This window comes from Lactuca serriola, chromosome 1 (genome assembly GCF_051521515.1).
Source record: "Lactuca serriola cultivar US96UC23 chromosome 1, Lser_US96UC23_V15, whole genome shotgun sequence".
Classification (NCBI taxonomy): Eukaryota; Viridiplantae; Streptophyta; class Magnoliopsida; order Asterales; family Asteraceae; genus Lactuca; species Lactuca serriola.
The window spans coordinates 32,073,841-32,098,654 of NC_136408.1; the positions used below are offsets into that span (position 1 = coordinate 32,073,841).

Here is a 24,814-nt window from a genome sequence, read left to right on the forward strand (position 1 = left end):
TTTGATATGAAAATGACTTATAATCCCAACGAAGTTTCCAAATCGTTCAAAAAACTTCAATTATGTTTTTTCTGTTCATGAAAACCCAACGAATTTAAACTTATGTCTAAAAAAAGCTCAACTAACCTACACTTTTGTTTAATTCTCATTAGGGTCAACCGGCTAATGAAAGTCAACGAAGGACACAACTTATGACGTGAAATTAAATATCGAAAAAATCAATTGTAAGACCAACGAAGTTTTGAAACCGATCAAAAAACCTCACTCATGTTATGTCTGTTAAAAAAAACTCAACGAACTTAACATTTTGTCTAAAAAAGCCAAACGAATTTACGCTTTTGTTCAATTATCATTAGAGGCAACCATATTCATTAGGTATACAATTAGTTGGCAATGACATGACATTATATTTAAGGACACGGAATAAACATATTAGAATTGTCCTTTATATATCGATTTAGGTTTTGGAAAAGAGAAAAATGAACGACGTCCGTGTTTGATATCTTGTAAATTTTAATTGCTACTTTTTCTTCTTCCTCTCAATCGTTGATATCCAACTCAATATCTACAAAGAAGATATTTGATGATACAGGCCCTTGAGGATGTGGACACTCTTCTCGGATTTGGGCATATAGAACAAATGGTCATCCAGAGAAACAGAATAGGGTTTGTTTGAACAGATGGATAAGTGTAATTGAAAGCTTTATCATGTCCATCTTCTATTTATTTGTTTCGTTCCTTCAAAAACAAGAACTTATTAAGATAATCAACCAAATAGATAGAAGATGGACATGATAAAGCTTTCAATTACACTTACCTATCTGTTCGAATAAACCCTGAACTTTTTCTCTAGACGATCATCCTTTCTAGATGTCCAAATTCGAGAAGGGCCTACACATCCACAAGGGTTTGAATCATTAAATATCTTCTCTGTAGATCTTGAGTTGGACATCTATGATTGAAAGGAAGAAGAAGATGCCATTACAAGAGATCGAACACAGACACCATTCGTTTTTCTCTTCTCCAAGCTCTAAATTGGTAATTCGGTATAAAAGGAAATTCTAATATTTTTATTCCATGTCATTAAATATAATGTCATGTCATTTGCTAACTAATTGTATACTTAATGAATCTGGTTGCCTCTAATGAGAATTGAAAAAAAAAAAAAAAAAAAAAAAAAAACGTAAGTTTGTTGGGTTTTTAAACAAAAGTGTAAGTTTGTTGGTTTCTTTTTTTAACAGAGAATACATGATTGAGGTTTTGTGAACGGTTTCGAAACTTCGTTGGTCTTACAAGCATTTCCTGATATTTAATTCCACATCATAAGCCATAACATTAGTTGACTTTCATCAACTGATTGACCCTGATGAGAATTGAACAAAAGTGTAAGTTAGTTGGACTTTTTTTTAGATAAAATGTTAAGTTCGTTGGGTTTTTTTGAACAGGCAAAACATAATGGTGTTTTTTGAACGGTTTGGAAACTTCGTTGGGCTTATAAGTCATTTTTTCTTCATTTGACATATCTAATTATATTATTAGAAGCCCTCATGTTACTCGACGTTCTATTACACATAATTAATCTTTTAATTATATGTATACAATATTGTTCACCCATATCCTTTGGAATATAATACCATGAAACTATAGAAGTTTGGACTGTAACGTCCCAAAAATTCATGGCCACAAATTTCATTTTTGTTTCAATAATGCCATTAACGAAACATGTTTATAAAAATCATAAGGGAAATCAGAGTATGTCAATAATCATCCAAAAGTACATATGAATCATAATAAGTGGAAAATCATGGTGTGTGCAATGTAATCATCATTAGCTCTTCCCCTTCGAACCGGAAGTATCCGAAACATAAACTGAAAACTGTAAGAAAAAAGTTTAGTGGGTTCCCAAAAATACCACATACCATTCATAAATGTCAACTCAAGGCTGAACCGGGTCTGTTTTACCCTTGGGTCTATTTCACCCCCGAATCTATTTCAACTCAACCGACAGCTCAAGGCTGTATTGGGTCTATTTCACCCCGTGTCTATTTCACCCCACATACTTTAAGCAAACAGGCATACAAGCATACATCAAGAGTCACAAATACAACAAGCACATACTACCCTAGTATCCTACAGTATAGTGAGCAAACTCACCTCGATCCGCTGATAAACAATTAGATGCTCGGGCTGCTGAACAGGAGAATCCCCGCACTAATCAATCAAATAATTTCCTAATTAATAGTTAGGTCATAAACCATAACCGAGAATCTAATTCCTTAAACCCGACTCCTTAGGGTAAAAAGGTTATTTTACCCATTCCCTTAATCGACCCAAAACCGAGACCCAACCCAAAAGCAACCGAAGCCTAAAATGGCCCAAAACCCCTTAAGCCCATAGTAGGGAGTATGTTGAGCGTACCTATCTCGTACGCCCTATGTACTCTCCCTTGAACAACTTATAGGGTTCAAACCCAATACGCGCAATGTACATGGAAGTACGCCCAACGTACTGGTCTATGAGCCAATCCTTCTTTGGATGGCTTAATCCCTTAAGATCTTTTCGTCCAACTTTCAGATCTACTCTAAAACAAGGTCTTAATCCATGAAGTTGGAAGCTTTAAGCTCATGCATGGCTTAATAAGCCCCAAAAACCAACTTTAACACTTTAACCTCATGAAATGAACATCAACTTTTGCATGGTTGAGTTAAACTCATAAAGCTACAATTTTTATACACAAGGGACCTCATAAACACTAAGAGCTAACATCCTAAGCTTCTGGGGTAGCTTATACTCACAAGAACAACTCAAGGGACTAAAATATGCCAAAGACTCCAAACTATTTAGATCTAAAAGATGAATCAACAAGGTTGCAACTTTATACCTTATGGGACATGCCAAGATGATGAAGATTCTGGATCTTCAAGCTCCAGTCCAACCAATTCTTAATCACCAAGCTCCTACTTCTTCACAATGCATAAAAACCACCAAAAGTTTACTTCCAAGGCTCAAGAACACACAAGGAAATGCTAGGGTTTCGTGGGGGATATTTAGAGGGAATGAGGTTGATGAGGGGGCAACCTCATAGTCCATAATGACATTTAAACAGAGGCCAAACCCTAAAAATTAGGGTTTTTGGTATGCTTATGTACGCCTGATGTACGCATGGGTACGCCTAGCGTACGCCTTCAACACCCGCAACCCACTTAAGAGAGTACATCCAACGTACCCCATGGTACGCCTAACGTACTCAGGGACCAAAAATGCAATTTTTTTTTTCTAAAACCAATTTCAATGTTAAAGAGTACCTGAAACTCGATCGTTACATGGATGATTAGTAGTTTAAATGTCAAAACATTCAAGATCAGAAATTTTGGTTCTGTATCTTTCCTCCATGTCAACAAATATTATTTTTTAAATTTATTGATACCCGTAAACTTTTTAATCTAATCTCAGTTTTTATTTATTTATTTATTTATGATTTTTTTTTTCCAAAATGAGCATTCTCATTTTTAATTGGCTTCCTTGAAGGTGGTCCACAATTTGGTGAAGACATGGAGACATTTTGTCTTGCTTTGCAAGCGATGTTGTGTTACCCTTTCGACCACCTTTAATTGAAGCCTCCCAAGATTTGAACTTGAGTCTCTTATACGGAGAAGCTTACCAAGTAAGCCACTTGGTGATCTTATATTTTTATTTATACAACTAAACGATTTATATTAACAAGTTAGCAAAAAACTATCAAAAGAAGAGATTACAGAGGAATAACGATAATCGGGTTTTGCAACAATGCCCCTCCAAATAGTGTTTAACTTTCTATTTCTTTTAACAAACCAACAATAGGAGAGATCATTGAGGATATCATAGACCATTTATTCAATCTTTTTTTATAGGTGAGGGGGATAAACATGTGTAGAAACCTTAGTCGGTTTGGGTAGCTTTTGCATGTTTTCTTGATGTTTGAACTTTTGCTTTCTGTATTTCTTTGTCTCCGTTAGCGTTTTGCTAATACGATTCGTATAAAATTTTGTTGATCGAAAAAATAAGAAAAATCAATGATCAAGTCAATTAAGAAATCTATTCTAGGCTTAATATCCGGTAATAACAACTCTTTTTGGATATTCCAAAAACCCAATATTAGGTTTGAGTTGAGACTCCTTGCATTGAAACCATGATGCTTCCTAATTTTTCCTTTTGTATTATAGATAACTAGTTTTGAGACCCATGTATTATACGAGTTAATTTAAAAAAATAAATAAATATGAAAGTCTAAATAATTGAGAACTTTGAATTTATAAAAAATAAAAAAAATAATGAATTATTAAAATTGAAATGTTTTTTATTTTTTAAGTTTAAATAAATAATTCAAATAAATAAACAAAGAAATCAATAAACTTTAGTTTAAAATTTTTGAAATTAGAAGAAAACTCACTAGTGAAATTGATATTCATTTATTATTATATTTATTATAATTATTACATTAAAATATTATATTGCATTTAATAAAACATAAAAACCTATAAAATAACATGTGGAAAAAAAATTAATTTAAAATTATCATAAATTGACATTTGTCAAATTGAAGGAAAACATGTATGCCAAAAAATTCTTTATTTATCAGGAAGAAAGTTTAAATAAGTTTAATGGCTATAAGTCTATAACCGTAAATTGAGACTAATTCAAATGGATTAACTAGAAAACAATATTACGTTTAACATCTACAGTTTGAACAAATTATAGTTTCGAAATTTAACGTTTAACTTACACAAACACATCTGAATATTCCAAAACCTCAACATCTATTTGTTACAATCACCATCCTTAATATCTGCCGGCCTCTTGTAACCTCAATCTTTCATCATACGGGACATTTTGTGCCTCAAGGTTTCACCTAATATCAAATTAACCCCTTACACTTTAGTAAAATGCCAAAAATATTCGTTTTTAAGGCTACGCAACAGTAAATATTGGTTATCTACCTAATGCTTGGTTGCAATAAAGTAAAATTCTATTTGTATAAGACATTATATTATAAATGTAGATTTTGAATCTAAAACTTCTAGATCGGCATGTCTTGGTATTAACCAAACAAAATTTTTAATTATTTATACTTCACCTCCCAATAACAAGAATATAAATATTCAATAAAATTTAAATATATTATTCTATTCTTGTACTTTCATTTGGATCATGTCATATGTCGTCATCTGGTTATATAACACAATTTAATTTATATAACTTTTAGATTATAAAACGCTACAAATTATTTTAGAATACACAATCACATATTCGACAAACTATGTAATGTATATGATACACAAACGACATATGGCATGACAAACAAATGATATACGCTTTTTATTTATTTACTTCTGAAAAGAACATGCATTACCACTGCAAGGGGACCTAAATACAAGATATTTATTTATAAGGAAAAATTACACGTAAATTTCAATCCATTTTCATTTTCAAAGATACATATTTTTATAAACCTTATGTTTTAAGTTATAATTAGACATTGAACCCGACTGTTTAATATATAAATTGTTTTTGATAATGTATGTCTTCATATGTTAATTATAAAATTACGTTTCTAGAAAATAAACTGAGTGAAAATATACGGATTTTATGTATTATTTGTCATATCTATCACATGCTTAATATTTATTTAAGCTAACCAATTATCTACAATATCCATTTTAAATCCTCACAAGAATAATTTTACTTTTAAGATAAATACTTTAAACTTCCAGATATATTAAAACAATATGAATCCTTTATAAAACATAAAAGTACATATGAATTATGATTATGATTGATTGCAAATTGTAAATATTTAAATTTAGGTGTTAAATCATCATGAATTAGGAAGTGCAAGTGTGCATTGGTGTATTGTGGGCCTTGTTTGAAAGGAGAAAGCAATCCATAGTGAAAACGGCTGGTAGCCTTGTATTTCTTTGCTGTCCCTTTCTTTAATTAAATTGTGATTATCTGAAAACCTTTCCAACTTGACAACAAGTGAGATATTATTTTAATATGTCAATAAATGTAAATATTTTGTATTTAATATTAAAGACTTCTTATTATTATCATCATCTTTTGTCATGGGTTGTGTTAGTGTTTTTATGAACAAAAACATTGTGGGTCTAAAAACTATGTGCTAGCATACACAAATCATGTAGTAGATTAAGTCTATCAACGATTATATACACTGTTGTTAGGATATTATTATATTAACATATTAATAAAAGTAATCTTTTTTTATTTTAGTTTTTTTGTCATCAAGGCGAAGTGAACGTAGACTCAACGTTATTTGTATCTAAACAACAAACATACATATTGAGATTATCTGAATATGATCATATTGATTGTTTGAAAGTGATGTTAAACCAATGACACATCAATTTCTATGCCCCATCAAAATTGTAAATATCAAATTTAGACAAAAATGTTAGTTTTATATTTATGGAATTAATACTTTCCTTTTCCTCGTGTGGAATTAAAAGATCATGTGTAAGTAATTTAATAAAAGTTCTACTTATTGGTTATTATTTTAATAAAAGTTAAAATGATTTAAAAGTGACTAAAGTAAACATAATAACGTTTACGAATGCATGGTAAAATCTTTTATCTCCGTATGGAATGCTAAAAAAAAATAAAAAAATAAAAAAAAAAAATAAAAAAAAAAAGATAAAAACAATTACACCATAGTTTTTTCCCAAGCCAAGGAGCTAACGTGGAAATACGATGAGAAGAGATTTGAAATTTCTCTTGTTTCAAAAAAAAAAAAAAAAAAAAAAAAAAAAAAAAAAAACTTTAAAATAATATACTCAAAAGTCAAAAACACCGATAATTTAGAAAAAGACAAATAATGCAACTTCCATTAACAACTTAATGTAATGTGTATTGAAAGAGCTATCTATAAATAAAGTCCAAGGTAAACAGGCTTTTTTTCGTTTATTATCAACAGAGTGTTCTAGTTGACAAAATGAACCACGGGGGCCTACATTCTCATTTGGATAAAGCTTAGAGTAAATTACATTTTTGTCCTCTGATTTGTTCCCGAAAATATTTCCTATTAGTTTTTTTTCTTTATTTTAGGTTATGGTAACGTTTTTGTTTCCCTTTTGTTCTTTATTTGAGGTAATCGTAATATTTTTCATTTTTTTTCCGTGTTCCAAAATAAAGAGGTAATATCCTAATGTCATGGTGTGGTCCAAATGACTAGAGTTTTAATTGATATTTATTGAAGTTTGTAACTTCTTTTCAAAGTGGATGTTGGTTATAATTTTCTTTGTCTAAACGTTTTGAATTCATAATTTTCTATTTAGGGACCACAGTGCACATAGAAAAGATGCAAAATGTTTCTAAGTTTCTCTGACTTTAGTACTCACTAGTTGTTTGACAAAATGTCGCAATGAAACCTTGCTTTACTTCGTTACTTTTGTTTCTTAATCCAATTTTTGCGTTTCAATTGTAAAACCTTAGAAGTACCAGCCAATAATTACTTAAATATTGAGGTAACAACCACCATATCTTCATAGGAACTGTTGCATCCAGATCATCTAGTAATCCGTGATCACAGGCAATTTTGAGTCTTTTTGTCTCAATGAGAGCTGAAACCACTGTTAAAGCGATGGAAATGAGGATTCCGATTCCAATTCCGATTCACTGAAGCATGGTTATACTGGATGGTTTATTTGTGATGGATCTGGTAGATTGGAATCAGGATTATGATTGAGGGGCCGATGAAAGATTGGAGTGTTGCGGCTGGAATTTGGAAGTTTGACTGCTTTTCAAACAGGTAACCCCATTGCTATAATTGTAGTTTTCTTAAACAAAAAAATTCAAAAATTTGAAATTAAATTATTATTTCTTGAGTCTAACCCAGGATACTTTAAATATGTATATGTCAACTAAATAATTTTAAGAGTTAAATGCAAGACATAAATAGCAATACTATACTTTCATTGATTTAATTGTTATAGCATCATCATCCTTCCATTTCTTCCCATTACAGTGTTGTACTTTGAAAAATCTATTCAATTTGTTTGCAATGTCACCACAACAAGAAAAGAATTGAAAGTACAATGTTATAATTGGGTAGATTTATCAAAGTATAAAAGGTTTAGTTCATTTTTAGTTACTGAACTTTTCTGAATGGAGTGACTAAAATTTTTGGAAAAACAAAAATTATAGTTTTTTTAATTTTGTATAAATGATAATAAAAAATAGAGTGACTAAAATGGAAAAAATAAAAAAGTTTAGTGACCAATGATAGCTTAAACAAAGTATAATGACTAAAATAAAACACCAAGAAAAGTTAATGACTAATTATAAGTTTATAACCTTGACAATGTTATATATCACTGATTAGAGTGACCAAAATGACTAAAAATAAACAAGTTCAATGACCAATCACCAATGGTAGTTTAAAAAAAGTACAATGACCAAAAATAAAACATTCAGAAAAGTTCAGTGACTAAAAATGAATCATAATCAATCCAAATTACATAATTAGCATGGAGCATATCATATTTGAGTGTACATACAATCTGCAAAATAGGTTGAAAGTATATTTTGAGTTATACATAGAGATGAAGAGATTTCAAAATGTATAAGAAAGGATTTGGAAGATTTTGTTTACATGGTAGGTACATTTGGATGTGATGTTGTAAACTTAAAATATAATCTGTTATGGTACTGATAGACACATGGACTAAGGTCCCCAAAAAACAGAATAAGATAAAGAAGGTAAATATGTATTATTTAATTTAAATTAAATTAAATTGTGTCCGCATTACAATTCAATTCCTTTTCATCGATTTCCATGGCACGCAATATCACCACAAGGGCAATCGACAATAATAGTAGTTGACATATATTTTGGTTAGCACATAATGTCCATGTCGATAGTATAGAAACTAAATCTGTACATATGTATATTTGAAGAAATCATGAGCTTTCTAAAGAAATCTACAATCTACATGAAACCACCACCAACCACCTCTCACCCAACATTCAGTTTGGATGATATCATCATCACCAATAGTGACACTTAAGGTATTATTTGTATCAAAAGTCTCAAAGTTCTTGCTTTGAGATGAAAGATTTGGAGTTCTACATTACTTTCCTGGTCTTGAAATCCTCTATGACACTTCGTGTTTCTACCATATTCAGATTAGATTTTAATTATTTGGTTCAATCAATTTAACTAACCTTAGTCATATTCCGCTGTAGGTTAGAACCCCAAAAGAAAGGAGTACAACTTCCCGACCACGGATTCAATAAATATCAGAGACCATAATGTAGTTTTTGTATTACGTGATATTGTTTCCTTCATTACAGAGAAGAAATGCAACGCCTTAAATAAGGAAACATAACAGGAAATAGGAAAAGATAACCAACCAAAAATAAGTAAAGGTGATCCCTAAACTTAAGGGATAATGCTAGGGAAATATTAGGAATGAAATCAGCATCAAATCTCAACATTCAAAGACATGTTGATCATAACTGTTTAAACAAAAAACTCTTTCGCAAGGTAAAATCGTTCAAAAAAAGAGAGAGAGAGCGAGAGAGAAGATGACAAACAGCAGAGAAGCAAATAAAACTGTTAGGAATCGACCGAGAAAAGCATCAGCAATAAAATCGCCAAACGAGGGTAAGAAGCGATGCCATCCCAGTCCATGCGTTCACGTTCTCGGCCACCGTTGCCGGGACAACCCCAAGGATCCTGTCAAGTATGTGGTCAAATTTGAACTAACGCCATAGTAAGCAAATCTCTCTGCATAAAACATCAAAAGTTGAAAAAACCTTTTCACGACGATTTTGATTTCGGGAGGCGAATGGTTAACGTTACCAATAACAAAATATGCAGATCGCCATAAACCGGATTTAGAACTGACGGCTGGACGACCTCTGTAGTCAACAGCGCCGTCGACAAAGTTGTTGAGCAGCGGAGTGTGGACTCCGGTGGAGTAGCTGGTGGTGGCGTTGTCATCCATTTCAGTGGCACGCTTATCAACGCATCCTCATTTTGGACCTCGATTTCAATTTCAGATTATTTTATACAGAGTAGTAAAATACAAATTGGCCCATGTGTTGTTATACTAAAAATTAAAAACTAAAAACCGGCAAGTTTGATTTATCGCAATTTGTATCCTGCTTGTTTCATTTTGACCAATATCGTCCTAAATTTTTAAATCTAAAAAAAAAAGTTCATAGAATTAGGGTTCTAACAATTTGATAAAACCAGGAGACTTTGGGATGAAAGAAATTCCATTGGCTTTGCTAAGATTTCATGATTGGCTCAAATATAAGTTTATCTGAAGTAATTTGCCATTAGTAGAAACACATATACAACAATTATACATCCAATTGTCAATACAACCATTACAAATTTACAACAATGACACCATGTTTCATAATTTTTCACAGAAACCACTTATTCAGCAACATCACAAGCCTCTTTCTCGATTATAAACATAAGATCTTGCGACATATATGTACATCACAAACACCCCCACACTAATTCCCGCAAGAAGATAGTAAAAATAATCAATATGTCCTCCATTCATGTTATCACATATCCAACCATCTTCACCATCGCCACCTGTCATCTTCCCAACAATTGAGATCAGAAAGCTGCTTAAGAAGCTACCAATCCCTATAATACTGAGGTAAAGCGCTAAGCCCATGCTCTTGAGATCACTTGGCATTTGGTCATAGAAGAATTCTTGCATACCCACAATGGCAAAAACATCACCAGCTCCAGCCAACAGATATTGAGGTAATAACCACCATATCTTCATTGGAATCGTTGCATTTGGATCATCTAATAATCCATACTCACGAGCAGTTTCGAGTCTTTTTGTCTCAACAACAGCTGCAACCACCATAGAAACAATGGAAATGAGGATTCCGATTCCGATTCTCTGAAGCATGGTTATACCTGATGGTTTCTTTGTAATGGATCGTGTAAAAGGAACCAAGATGGTGTCATAGATGGGAATTAGAATCATAACCGAGAGACCGATGAAAGATTGTAGTGTGGCGGCTGGAATCTTGAAATTTGACCCGATTGACCTGTCCATGGTGTTGCCTTGTTTTGTAAATAAGGTGGTAGTTTGAGCAAATACAATTGCATACCCTAAACAACTAACCCATATTGGAGCTAGTCTAAGAACTGCCTTTGCTTCTTCCACTTCATCTATATTACAAACAGTTCCATCTTCGTTTGATCCCTTAAACAAAGCTTTGTCCAGAAATCTGAAAAATATATTAAGAACCCAATAAAACGACATGGAATTCAAGAATATGGAGTTCTAATTACTCATACCTGAATTGTTGAGAATCTTGATGAGGCAAGATTCCAGTAGCTTCCTCTTCCGATGATATTCTTGAAGGTGTAGTGTTCCAATTCCTAGCTGCTTTAACAAACACGTGGCCAATTCTGAGAAAAGCACTTTTCTCCTCGGTTTTCTCTCCAAATCGATAAGTGACGGTTCCAATCAAGAATATGACGATGGCAAAAACCATGATGATGCAAGGAATCCCAAATCCGAGAACCCAGCTAAGATTGTCTTGAATGTAACTAACAACAAAGATTCCCACAGCTGGACCAGCGCACAATCCAAAATACCACCAATTGAAAAATGAGCTTTTGGCTTTGCGTTCTTGTGGATTGTCTGCATCAAATTGGTCAGCCCCGAAAGCTAGAACACAGGGTTTGTGGCCACCTTGGGCAATTGCGACAAGGTATAGTGAGATGAAGAACAGGATGACTTGGAGTTGAGGAAAACATGGTGAGGCACCATTTGCGGTTTCACAATTGGAAGGAATCAAAGTGGAAAGAGCCAGAAACGCAAGCGCCTGTTGATTGTAATCATATATTTTTACGTTATTAGGGTGTTATTTTGCATCGGAAGCCACTGGTTCGTTAGTATCCTTTGATCTACATTTCTCAAAATTCAATTCATCAAATTCGATAACCGGTGATATCAACGGAGCAACGAATTCATGATTTATTCCAATTTGTTTAATCTAGTAGTAATTGCTGATGTAGTTTTAGCACAGGGTAGACGAATGTGTAGAATGATTCAAACTAAAGATGAAAAGATGCAAACCAGAACATATAGCAGAGAAGCAATGATGATCGTTAGGTATCGGCCGAGAAAAGCATCAGCAATGAAAGCGCCAAGGAGAGGAAGAAGCGACGCCGTTCCAGACCAGGCGTTGACATTCTCCGCCGCCGTAGCCGTCGATTGCCCCAAGGGACCGGTCAAGTATGTGATTAAATTTGAACTGACGCCATAATATGCAAATCTCTCCGCCACTTCAACGCCTGCATAAAACGTTAAATGCTGAAACATTTTTACTAATTTTAGAATATTGCTGAGAGACTTGACGTTACCGATGATGAAATATGCAGATCGCCAGCAACCGGATTTGGATCTGAGAACCGGACGCCCTCTGTAGTCGACAACGCCGTCGACGAAGTTGTTGAGTAGCGGTGAGTCAATCGCGACGGGGTGGGTGGCGGTGCCATTGTCAACCATATCAACGGTTGTTCAAACTTGTCAACTTATTCCGGTTGTTGTTTGTTACTCAATGTCTACAACATGGCTGTGTAGTCGTTGCTCTATCAATTGCATATTTTGCGTAAAAGTTAAAACTGTATATAAAGTAGATAAGATTATAAAATTTTCAAAGATGGGTGCGAGTTGTTTAACAAATAACGTAAACGGGTGGGTCCTGAATTTATAGTTGTATATCCTTAAAAAGTATGGTTGAAATTTGGTCCTTTCCCAGGGTTCGTTATCAATTCCGAATACCCATTCCAATTAAAATTATTATAATTACCTTTTTGTATTTTTTTTAAATAAAGATTGTCGTTATCGCTAAAACATCTTTAAACTCATCAAGAATAATTCAATGACTTCAAAGAATGCAATATGTTTCTAATTTCTAATACCTAAATCATTTCAAAATCCAAAACATCTACAAGTCAAATATATGGAATACCAATATAAAAGTACCACATACCACAATAATACTTGAAAGATTCAAATGTTACAAACAGTGACTATAATTTCAATACATTGGGGCATAAAATATATCAAATATTTTTTTTCCAGTTGTAAAATATTCTTTTTTTTCCAGCTTCGTAAAACCATTGGATATAATAAACTATGGACTTTTTTTTAGTCTTTTTGATAGCTTGGAGTGGAGATGACTTTTTCTTTTCTTAATCTAATTTTGTTGATGTTATTACAATAAATAAATTATAATTAGGCGTTTACCTCCCGCTTGTAAATAACACTTATAAATTGATGAGTTTTATAAGTTATATTTAAAATCATGTAGCGGAAAAATGTAACCCTTAAGTTTACATGCAACTTATTTGGATTTAAGTTTTCTCTATTGATAGTTAATTAGCTATAATCTATGAACATCAAAGAACCCTAGGAAAACCCTATTATTATCGAAATTCACAAAGGGATTAGGGTTTACACACCTTTTTTATTATTGTTGTAAATAATTAATAAAATCCTTCTTGAACAAACTCTAAAAAGCAAGCGTCATAAATCTCGTGCCTTAGATGGTTTGTACCCAAAACCTAGCAATTAGAATACTTGAGGAGAGATGAGAGGGGAGCTGATTTTCGACAATCCTTCTTGGAGTAATGGTGGCCGAAAATCACAAGGTTAAGACCCTATTTATAGTTGATAGGAAAACCTTAGATAACCCTAAGGAGCCTTTAAATTTTCGGCCTACCCTAGAATATACCAAAATCATTCTCTCTTTCAACTATTGAACAATTACAACTTAGGTCCCTACACTTTTAATTAATCTAATTAATCCCAAAATTAATTCCAATTAATTTCTGATTAATTATTAATTAAATAATATTATTTCTAATTAATATATTAGTCTCATAATATATTAATAAATTATTTATTGCTATTTATTAAGCATATAATAAACCAATAAATGAATCTCTCTCTCCAAAAGTCATTCTAATTAATTACTAGATTTGATGGCAACCTAAAAAGATTTTGCTTTTAATTCAAGTATATACCAATTTAGTTATTAGCTTAGACACCTAATCCACCAGTCTCTCACTTGGATAAACCTATAACTATAATTGCAAGTACAACTTCTAAACCAAACAACAAAGTGTGCTTTCCAAAACAACTACCAGACTCTGATCTGATCAGACATCGATCCTAAGATAATTGACCAAATATTTCTCCGTTTTACAAGATATTGTATGGACATGAGACGTGGATTAGAATCAATCTCTTGTCTAAAATTTTGTTTTTTGATTTCCTGATTTGTGATGACCTCATAAGACTACTATTTGAACACATCAATTCAGTCATGGCTGGGCCCAACACTATAATGTCAACACCAAATCACCGAGGGGCCCAAAGATATCACATTTCCCGTCAAGGAAAAAGGAACGAATAAACTTCGACTCATATGCTTGTATTTTTTACTCACCAAATCATTCATGTCACTATGTTTTATAACATCACGTTACTGATGCATTTTCGTAACACCAATGCATAACCGACTTGTAAATTACAACTCATATGTCTCTATTTAAAAAATATAAGATATTATCATCTCAGAATTACTTGTGATATAATCCATGAAATAATTATTTGAGCGTGGGTTTATCCAATACCAAAAATCTCAATTTTTCTAAGTACTCATGAATATTGTAGCAACCGTTGCAATATCTAATCTCCATAGACAATCTAAAATCCATTCATGGCAGTCATAAAGTTTCCAACTTTATGACTTTGCATGTCCATTAAGTGCTTAATACACAAAATCCCAACTTCTTAATGCCTTAAGACCCTCTAGAGCATGCATGGAGGAAAATTAAGCACCAAGACCACATTTTTATGACTTAAGACCCCTCATAAGGTTTGAAAGGATGACTTATTTTGTCAAGAGCATGCCATGCTCAAGAATCACCATATTTGGGACCAATAGTGCCATAAATAAAGAAAATGCTAGATCTACAAGATAGGGTAGTCAAGCAATGAGCCTTTTACCTTTTGGAGGTAGCTAACAAGTGAAGAATCCTAGATGCAAGCTTCTCCCAAGCTCCAAGGTCCTTGCAATAACTTCTTCTTCTTCTTCAAGAACAACATCAAAGCACACAAATGAGCTCAAAATGCATTCTTCTCACTTAGGGTTTTCCAGAGGAGCGTTTTCTCAGATAGGGGCTGATGAGGGAATAATAAATGAAGCTATAATGATGCTTATATATGTATCAAACCCTAAAAATTACGGTATGGAGTTTCTCCACGTACGCCCTGCATATATGGTGTACGCCCATCATACTAGGGTTGGCCCTACTACGCTCAACATACAGGACGTATGCCCAACATACTACTGTTGGAATAGTGTCTAAGGCTACAACTATATTAGGCAAGTATTTGACCCGGTTAAGCATGGTCCTTTTGGGTTGCCTTCACCATAGCAACTTGACAGGATGATTTATAATGAGAGAAGGAATATTATTAATATATTATAAGAATAATATAAGGAGTAATAATATTATTATTTGATTAATATAAGTCATAAATTAATTAGGAATTAATTTGGTGACTTAAAGAGATTAATTAAATAAAGGGGTATAAACTGTCAATTGTTTGATAGTTGCACTTTGGGCTATATATCCTTTATGGATAAGGGGTGGACGATTTCTAGGGCTAAGGATAGCCATAAAATCGTCCAAGGCTTATCATAGAAAGGATTTGGATTGCTTAGGGCTTAAGTTATCCAATTAGGGTTTAAGGGTGAAACCCTAGGAGCCTTACAAATATAAATAGACCCCAAGGGCTAAGGGATTCCGTGACTTGTGCTTAGAGAAGAAACCCTGGCCGAATTTCTCTTCCCTCCTCTCTCTCTCAAATCATCCTCCTTGCTAGTTGGTGTTTGTAAGCCATTAGAGGAGTGACAATTGTGACTCTAAAGCCTCAAGGACAACAAGATCAAGCAAGTGATTCAAGGTAAACTTCTAATCTATGATTTCATATTATTGTTATTGTATATTAGCCATTAGAAGTCTTGGATTCAATGTATGTTCAATTAGAGAAACCTAGATCCAAGCATTACGGTTACATGTGCACATAGGAATGTTCATATGGCCAAAACCCATCAACTACCCCACTGCCCAAAATCACCATCATGCCACTATAGGCCATTTTACACTCTTTCTTATACTCAAGGAACAAAATGCAATATTTATCCATATATAGGGCTAAAATTGAAATTACCTCAAATTTGGGATGTTAAAATTCTCCCCACTTGAAGTCAGCTGCTGCAAATAACTCAGGATGATGCTCCCATATCTCAACCTCCGACTCCTAGGTCCACTCGGAGCCTTTCTGATGTTGCCACTAAACCTTTACCAGGAGTATCTCCTTGTTGCACATGACCTTCATATTCCTCTCCATTATTGCTACTGGCCTCCTAATATAATTCAGGTGCTCATCGACCTGGATATCATCCAAAGGAACCACTGCCTCATCATCTAACACGCAATTTCGCAACTGCGAAACATGGAAGGTGTTGTGGATCTGATAGAGCTCACTCGACAAATCCAATCGGTAGGCCACCCTGCCTACCTTGGCGATCACTCAGAACGATCCAATATATCGGGGACCCAATTTCCCTTCTTCCTGAAGCGCATGTGTAACGACCCAAAAATCAAGGGTAAAAATTTCATTTTTAAATGTAGCTAAAGCATTGATACCATTTATTTCGAACATTTCAAATCATCATTCTGTAAAATATTTATCAGAGTTTATCCCAAAATCATTCATTGTGGAAATCATAGGTGTGTGCACTGCGATCAACCCGAGCCCTTCTTTTCCAAATCGATGATACCTGAAACCATAAACAAACTGTAAGCACGAAGCTTAGTGAGTTCCCTAGAGCATACCCCACACAATCCACATAACCACATAATCCATATCAGTTATAACAGCTACATAAACCGTAACAATCGCATTAGCATGCATATACACATATAAAGATGCCATGGAAACCCTCCAAGGTCTTATTCACATACTCACGTAAATCATATCAACTACACAAGCCATGCATATAAACATATAGGAAAGCCCTGAAAACCCTCCAAGGTCTTACACCGTGTGCCCTGGAAACCTTCCAGGGTCTTAGGCCACTGCCATGGGAACCCCCACATGGTCTTCACTAACTACCAATCAAACCATACATACAAACGTATAAGCTAAACATGCAAACACATAAGGATGCCCTGGAAACCCTCCAGGGTCTTACACCGGGTGCCATGGGAACCTCCACATGGTCTTAGCCCAATGCCACGGGAACCCCCACATGGTATTAATTAAGGATGCCATGGAAACCCTCCAAGGTCTTACACCCTAGTGCATCGGGAACCCTCCGAGGTCTTTACCTAGGATGCCATGGAAACCCTCCAAGGTCTTACACCTAAGTGCCTCGGGAACCCCCCGAGGTCTTCCATGTAAGAATCACAAAGACAGATACCATATCACGTACCGCATAATCAATTAGAAAACCACATAGCACACAACCAACTAGCACATCACATAATACATAATGGGCCGGCCTTGGTGCCTGCGACCCATTGGTATGATGAGGAGACTCCCCTGGAACTGTCGAAGTCCCGCGAATAAAACTCTAGCTACCGGATGACATATTCCCAAACTATCAACACCAAACAATACCCAAATTAATAATTGGGTTCCAAGCCCAAGGTCCAACTCACATTCTAAATCCCAATAGAAAAGTAATGGGCTAAAGCCCAACATATGGCCCAATTTTCAAATAGGGCCCAAACCTCTACTTGGACTTTCTTTAAGGCCTAACCAATTATTCTTGTCCAAACAATTGGCATTCTTATGGCCCAATAGCTAATAATCCTTAAGGCCCAAATTTCCATATTGGGCCCAAGCCTTTCCAATGGCCTTATCCTAAAGCCCAATAATTTCCTTAGTCCATAAATATGTTCCCAATTGGCCCACCAAGGCCCACATTAGCTTAGTCCAATAAATGGCCCAATAAGAACCTAAAACCCAATTAGGGTTTTTCACATGAAATGAAGATTAGGGTTAAGTGTTCCTTCTTAATCCATTAAGTCCAAACATTCAATGAAATCGGGTTTGAGTCGTATCTACACTCTAATGGTCCAAAAATGTTGGTCCCGATAAGTCCAAATCAATAATTACAAAATTAGGGTTTTCTAAACTCTAATTAGGGTTTCCAACCCATTACAATCCAATTAGGCCCAAAAGCTAAGTCCTTAGGCCCATTAGGGTTTCATTAGAACAATTAGGGTTTTCCTAAATCATGCACCACCCACTACTACCTCGGGTAGTGGTGGTCAACGGCGGCACCCAACGGTGGTTACGAGTTTCTGTTATTATTATTTCGGGCACCATTTACAATACACAACACAAGATCCCAATTAAACATACATACACACTAACTAAACACACACACACACACAACCACCCTAGTGGTGGTCGGTGGTGGTACACGGTGGCAGTAGTCCTCGACATGGCGGTGGCTACGGTGATCCTCCGGCTTCAACAGGTCAAGGGAGGTGGTTGGAAAGATGAAGGTAGTGAGAGTGGCGGCTGAGGTTTGCATTAGGTTTAGGGTTTGATACCCAGTGATATTGGGTTTATTACCCAGTTCCATAAGATTTATCCCATAATAACAAAAATGGTCCCTCCTTGTATTATTTTTTTCAAAACAAATCCCTAATTTACCATTCAAACCCTACTTTCTGAAAATCTTTCCAAATCAAGTCCTGAAATTACACTTTACCCCCCCCCCCCCCGAATAATGCAAATTATAACATTCGGCTCCCCAAAACCAACAATCCGCTAAATAATATAGATTTAGTGCGACTATTCGTTCATCAGTTTTTATCTATTTATTTATTAAATAAACAGAATGTTACAACTCTCCCCTACTTAAATTAGATTTCGTCCACGAAATCATTCCTTACCATCTCTTACACGCCCGACAACTTGGGCAACATGGTCACAATCCTGGGAACACCCTAGCCTTCCCAGGGTGACTGTGACCAGCCTTTGCAAGGTTTTAGAACCCGAAAATGAACGAAATTCCTGCAACAAGAACACATCTACTTTGTCCGAATTCCACAGTCTCGAGAGGGTCTGTCTCCCTGACCGAGCGCTCGCACTGAATCATTGTTGAATTCATTACACTTTTCTCCCAACTGGATACGCAACTTCTGATAACCTGGGGTTCTCACTAGAAAATAGAGTCACAGACCAAATTTCCCTGCAATATACTTATATCTCACCGAAGATCAAATAATTCCTTGAAACAATGGACATCTAACCGATTGTTGAGCCAAATCACACTTAGCAGTCCCATGTGACCTCTGAAGGATACTTCGTCTGAAAATAACTGCCCTAACTATACCGCCACTCATGAATCATCTAATCCTCCTGATCCCTCCGATCATGATAGGTTGGCTACCCATCGCCACTGAATCCAACGCAAAGAAGTGAATGCTACCAGAATAACTATAATCTTACATCATACTCGGTCCCCTACGACCTACCATTTCCTTATTCCAATTATGTTACGACCTACTCACAACCTTGCGAAATGACCCACACTTACCTAAGTTATCCAAACGAATCTGTGAATGTCACAGCTACCCTACAGTATGTATGTATCTCCTACACTATCTGGCTGTTGTGAATGATGGGTTTTAGCCAAAAGAACATCTTATGTGCTCATGCAAACCCTAAAGCTTGGATCTAGGTTTCTCTATTATACATGCAATTCATCAAAGACTTACAAACCCTAGATCTAGTAATATAAGTCAAAATAGACATAAGAATACAGATATAGATGATTACCTCTTCTTCAATGGTTTGAATCTTCTTGTCTTGGAGCTTAGAGTCACAAGTGTCACTCCTCTAATGGCTTACAAACACCATAAGCAAGAGAATGACTTATGAGAAGGAGGAGGAGGCACCAAAAACTTCTAGGGTTCTCTTAGAAGTGTTAGCCACGTTTTTGGGGCCTCAGGGGTTCCTTATATAGTTAGGCTATTAGGGTTTTCAACTAGGAAACCCTAATTTGACTGCTTAGGCTCTAAGCAGCCCATGGACTCCCTTTGGAACACCCCTTGGGCGATTTCTTTATGGGCTTCCCATAGAATTCGTCCAACCTATGTTCCAAGGTGATCCATAGCCCAATTGCAATTATCTTATAATTACAATTTCGGTCCTTTAAGCTTAATTAATGTCTTTTAGTCACAAAACTAACTATCAATTAATTCTTCACTAATATTAATTAAACAATATGATTTCTGCTTTAATATATTATTCATATAATATATTAATAAATCCTAATTAATCCTCTTTCTCCATAAATCATCCTATCAAGTTGCTTTGGTGAAGGCAACCCAAAAGGACCATGCACAACCGGGTCAAGTACATACCAAATATAGTTACAGGCTTAGACACTAATCCAACAGTCTCCTACTTGGATAAGTCTAGTAACTATAATGTAAGTGCAATCCGATTAGAAATCATAGCTCTCAAAGACGCTGTCGAACTCTGATCTTATCAGCAACCTGTCCATTAGATAAGGGATCATATATTCCTCCATTCTAGATATCGTATAGACACGAGACATAGATTATAATCATTTTCTCAGTCTATGCGTTGTTTCCCGATTTCCAATTTATGATGACTTACAACAGACTACAACTGAACACATCAACTTAGTCCCGGCTTGGCCAAGCGCTTAGGGTGTCATCACTAAATAATCGAGGGGCCCACAGATATTGCTTTTATCCCACTTGGGGTAAAAGGAACGGATAAACTTCGACTCAATGCTCGCGTGTACTCACTCACCGAATCACACACTGTAACACCCTGAATTCAGGAGGCCAAGAAAGGAAAGGAAACCTCGAATGAGGAAGTGACTCATCGAGTAGATGGGTGACTTGACGAGTAGGAGCGTGATTTGGTTGCGGGTTTAATGACCTACTCGATGAGTCAGAAGACTAACTCGACGAGTTGGCCAGGTTTTAGGAAAACCCTAAATGATGGACTTGCACCCCATTTAAGGAACATTATAGCCTCCATCAGCCCCCTTGATACTCTCTCAAGTCTAGAACGAAAGCCTAGAGCCTCCCTTGAGTTTGTGAGCCATTTTTGTGAGTCTTGGAGCATTTTGAATCTTGAAGGAACAAGAAGGAGGTTGGAGGTTCAAGGAGGAAGGAGTAGATCCAGAAGATTCACTCCATTTGCTGCTCATTTTGGTAATCAAGTTCCTTCCTTGACTTCTAGTTTGTTAGATCCATTTATGTCCCTTTTTATGAAGTTTATGGACCAAGAATGATGTCTTGTGGGATTTGGACGTCCTCAACCTAGATCCTTTAAAATCTAGGGGTGTCTACACATGCAAAGTTTAAGTCGTTTTTATGGCCTTTTGAGTAAAAATGGCCATGCATGGATGCAAAGTGATAGCTTTATTTTATTTACTTCTTTTTATAGTTTATTTTAGCACATTTCATTCGCATTTTAGTTAATTTCCATGCATATTTTCCCTTTTATTATTTTTATGACCATTTCAGGGTACTTTCTAGTTTCTTGAGCATTATTGCAGATTTTCTTGGAATCTAGCGGGGCGACACTCTTGGGAGGCGATTGGGCTTGAAAGGAATTGGGAATTTCATGCTTGATGGCTATGGAGGTGATTCATGGAGTAGGCTTGTCGATTGCTCGAAGGCGCAGAAGTGTTGAACTTTAAATTTGAAAGGGCGTGCAAGAATTCTTGAGTGTGCAAGATTGATGTTTAAGAGTTTGCGGAAGTTTAGAATGATGTGGATAGACAAATTGGGCTTTAATTGAAGTAATATTGAAGAAAAATGGTCTAGGAGTTGATTGGATTCGAACTGGGCCAATGGATTAGCTGTGGGGGCCCAAAACTTGAAGAAGCCCAAAATCACCCGTCAGAGCCCGCGGCCCGCGTAAGATTCCCCGCGGCCCGCGTGGGTTCCTGACTAGGGCAATTTCGGGATTTTGCTTAGAGCTCTATTTTGGGAAGTTGGGTGTGCTTCTTTTATCTTATCTTGAAGGTCCAATTTTCATACTTTCTCTCTGGAGTTTGGAGCATCTTTGGAGGCCAAGAACACTTGAAGAATATCTTCTTTTCATCTCTTGAATCTTGTCAAATGTTTGGTATAATCTTATCTAACTTTGTTCATTTGAGTTTAGCCATGCTTGGCTAAGCAAATCTTGGTTGACTTTTTGTTGAATCCTTTGAATTTTTGTTGAATGTTGAAGAATCCATGAACTTGTTCTTAAATCTTTATGGAAATGTTTTGTGTTTTATCATATTATCACTACTAGTATGTTTTTATTCATGAGTTTAAATGTGTTTGTGGTGATTAGTTGGCTAATTTATTGATTAAGTAAATGATCCTCAAATTAGCAAGCAACAAATGATTTTTGTGTTGTTTTTGCTTCACACAATCATAAAAACATTTCCTCCAACATGGTAGTGAAAGAAATTGACTCCTCTTGGATTTGGTGACTTTTTGGTTCTTAATGCTAGTTGACTTTCACTAATTACATGCTATTTTGGAATTAATGACTTTGACTAAGGAAATTGTTATGAGCTTCTCTAGCCATTTAAACAATTAAGAAAAGTCTAGGTAATCTCAGGCTTCTTGGATTACTATAACCAAATTAAGGATTTAAATCAAAGTATTGCACCATTGGATTCTAATGATATGTTCATCAAAAGTCAAAGTGAGGAAACTTTAAGTCAACCATTTCTCCTTTATTGATTTTGCATCAAACTCTTATTTTTGTTGCATTTGTCTATTTAAATCATAGTTAACTCTAGTTTGTTTCAAGTATTTCAAAACACCAAAACCCCCCATTTTATTTTTATTGTCATTTTACAAGTATTTTTACAAAGAGATTTTTCATAGAGTTATAAATTGAACCAATCTCCGTGGATTCGATCCCTTTACCACTATACACTATTTTAGTGTGTAATATTTAGGGTTATTATTTGTGTTGGCCTCGACAACCACCAAAGTTTTGGCGCCGTTGCCGGGGATTGGTTTATTTTTAATCAATTTGTTTCTCTATGCCCAGATCTCAGCGTACAGGTGACTTGATTTACAATCCGGAAATCGAAAAAGAAGCAAGGCGTTTGGCGAAGGAAAAGCGAATTGAACGTGGTCAAACTTCTAATCCTCACGGGGACCCGGAGGTTGAAACCGAGTCATTAAGTGATATAGAACCCGATTCTAGTCCCGACCCTCGCCAAGAAATTCCCGAAACACCACCCCTACAACAAAACCCACCCATTATTGAACCAATTGCAATGGCGGACGGAGGAGAAGTTCCCGAAAGGACTTTGAGGCAAATGATGGAGACCGATGTTACACAAACTCCAACCGGTATCAATTACCCGGTTTTGGAAGGAGGCTCAAAGTTGAAGTCAAGTTTAGTCCATCATCTACCAACTTTTCATGGATTGGAGAATGAAGACCCTCATAAGCATTTGAAGATGTTCCACATTATTTGCACTAGCATGAAGCCACAAGGGTCAACCGATGACCAAATCAAGCTAAGGGCATTCCCCTTTTCATTGGCCGATAGAGCGAAGGATTGGTTATTCTATCTTCCACCGGGGTCGATCAACTCATGGACCGACATGGCAAGAGCTTTCCTTGATAAATTCTATCCCGCCTCAAGAGTCTCAAGTCTTAGAAATGAGATTTGTGGAATCCGCCAAGGTCAAAATGAGACTTTCCATGATTATTGGGAAAGGTTCAACAACTTGTGCTATAGTTGCCCACAACACCAAATTCCGGAACAACTCCTCATTCAACACTTCTATGAGGGATTGTTGCCAATGGAGAGAAGACTAGTTGATGCTTCAAGTGGTGGAGATGTCTTTAGTAAAACCCCACAACAAACAAGACAACTTTTCAACACCATAGCCGCAAATTCACAACATTTTGGCCCTCGCCAAGACATGAAGAGAGACACACAACACAAAGTCAATGAAGAGGGAACATCAAGTCTTGAGTCTCAAATAAAAGATCTAACCTCCGTTGTCCAAAAGCTAGCCATGGGACAAACTCCACAAGTGATGGTTTGTGGAATATGTGCAACAATGGGACATCCTACTGATATGTGCCCCATCCTTCAAGAAGATGCGGAACATGTGAATGCCACGGGAGAGTTCCAAAACTACCACAACAAACCATCCGGCTACCAAAATGCATATAATTCGAGTTGGAAGCCAAATCCCAACATGAGCTACAACTCAAGATCATTGCCTCAAAATGCATTGGTTAGACCGTCCTATCCACCACCGCAACCTCAATACCAACATCAACAACCACACTATCAAACCAAACCACACCCTCCACATCATCATCAACAACCTCCTCAACCTCAACCAAGTAGCTCCGGAATGTCTCTTGAAGACATTGTCAAATCTCTAGCCACTAGTACCCAACAATTCCAAAAAGAGACAAGGACTAGTATCTCCAACCTTGAAGCACAAATGGGAGATATAGTTACGTCTATAAGCAAGTTGGAATCCCGTGGTAAACTCCCTTCTCAAACCGAAAAGAACCCAAATGTCAATGTGGTGACCTTGAGAAGTGGCAAACAAGCCGGAGAAAGTACTTCAAAGAAGAAGCCAAGGGAAGAAGAGGAAGAAATATAGATCATTCCCATTGAAGAACCCATAGTCAAGA

General features: G+C 35.7%; 1 long non-coding RNA gene and 1 pseudogene across 2 annotated transcripts; one reads left to right on the top strand and one right to left on the bottom strand.

The window, feature by feature from the left end:
* Positions 1–10,317: 10,317 nt before the first annotated feature.
* Positions 10,318–12,554, bottom strand: LOC145080867 (protein NRT1/ PTR FAMILY 5.10-like; annotated as a pseudogene). Its single transcript, XR_013695448.1, has 4 exons — positions 12,410–12,554; positions 12,123–12,340; positions 11,336–11,868; positions 10,318–11,265 (listed from the first exon to the last, which is right to left on the bottom strand). The product of XR_013695448.1 is annotated as a protein NRT1/ PTR FAMILY 5.10-like (transcript).
* LOC145080899 (uncharacterized) lies at positions 12,146–12,820 on the top strand. Its single transcript, XR_013695477.1, has 2 exons — positions 12,146–12,281; positions 12,428–12,820. It is a non-coding gene; the product is annotated as an uncharacterized LOC145080899 (long non-coding RNA).
* Positions 12,821–24,814: the final 11,994 nt, after the last annotated feature.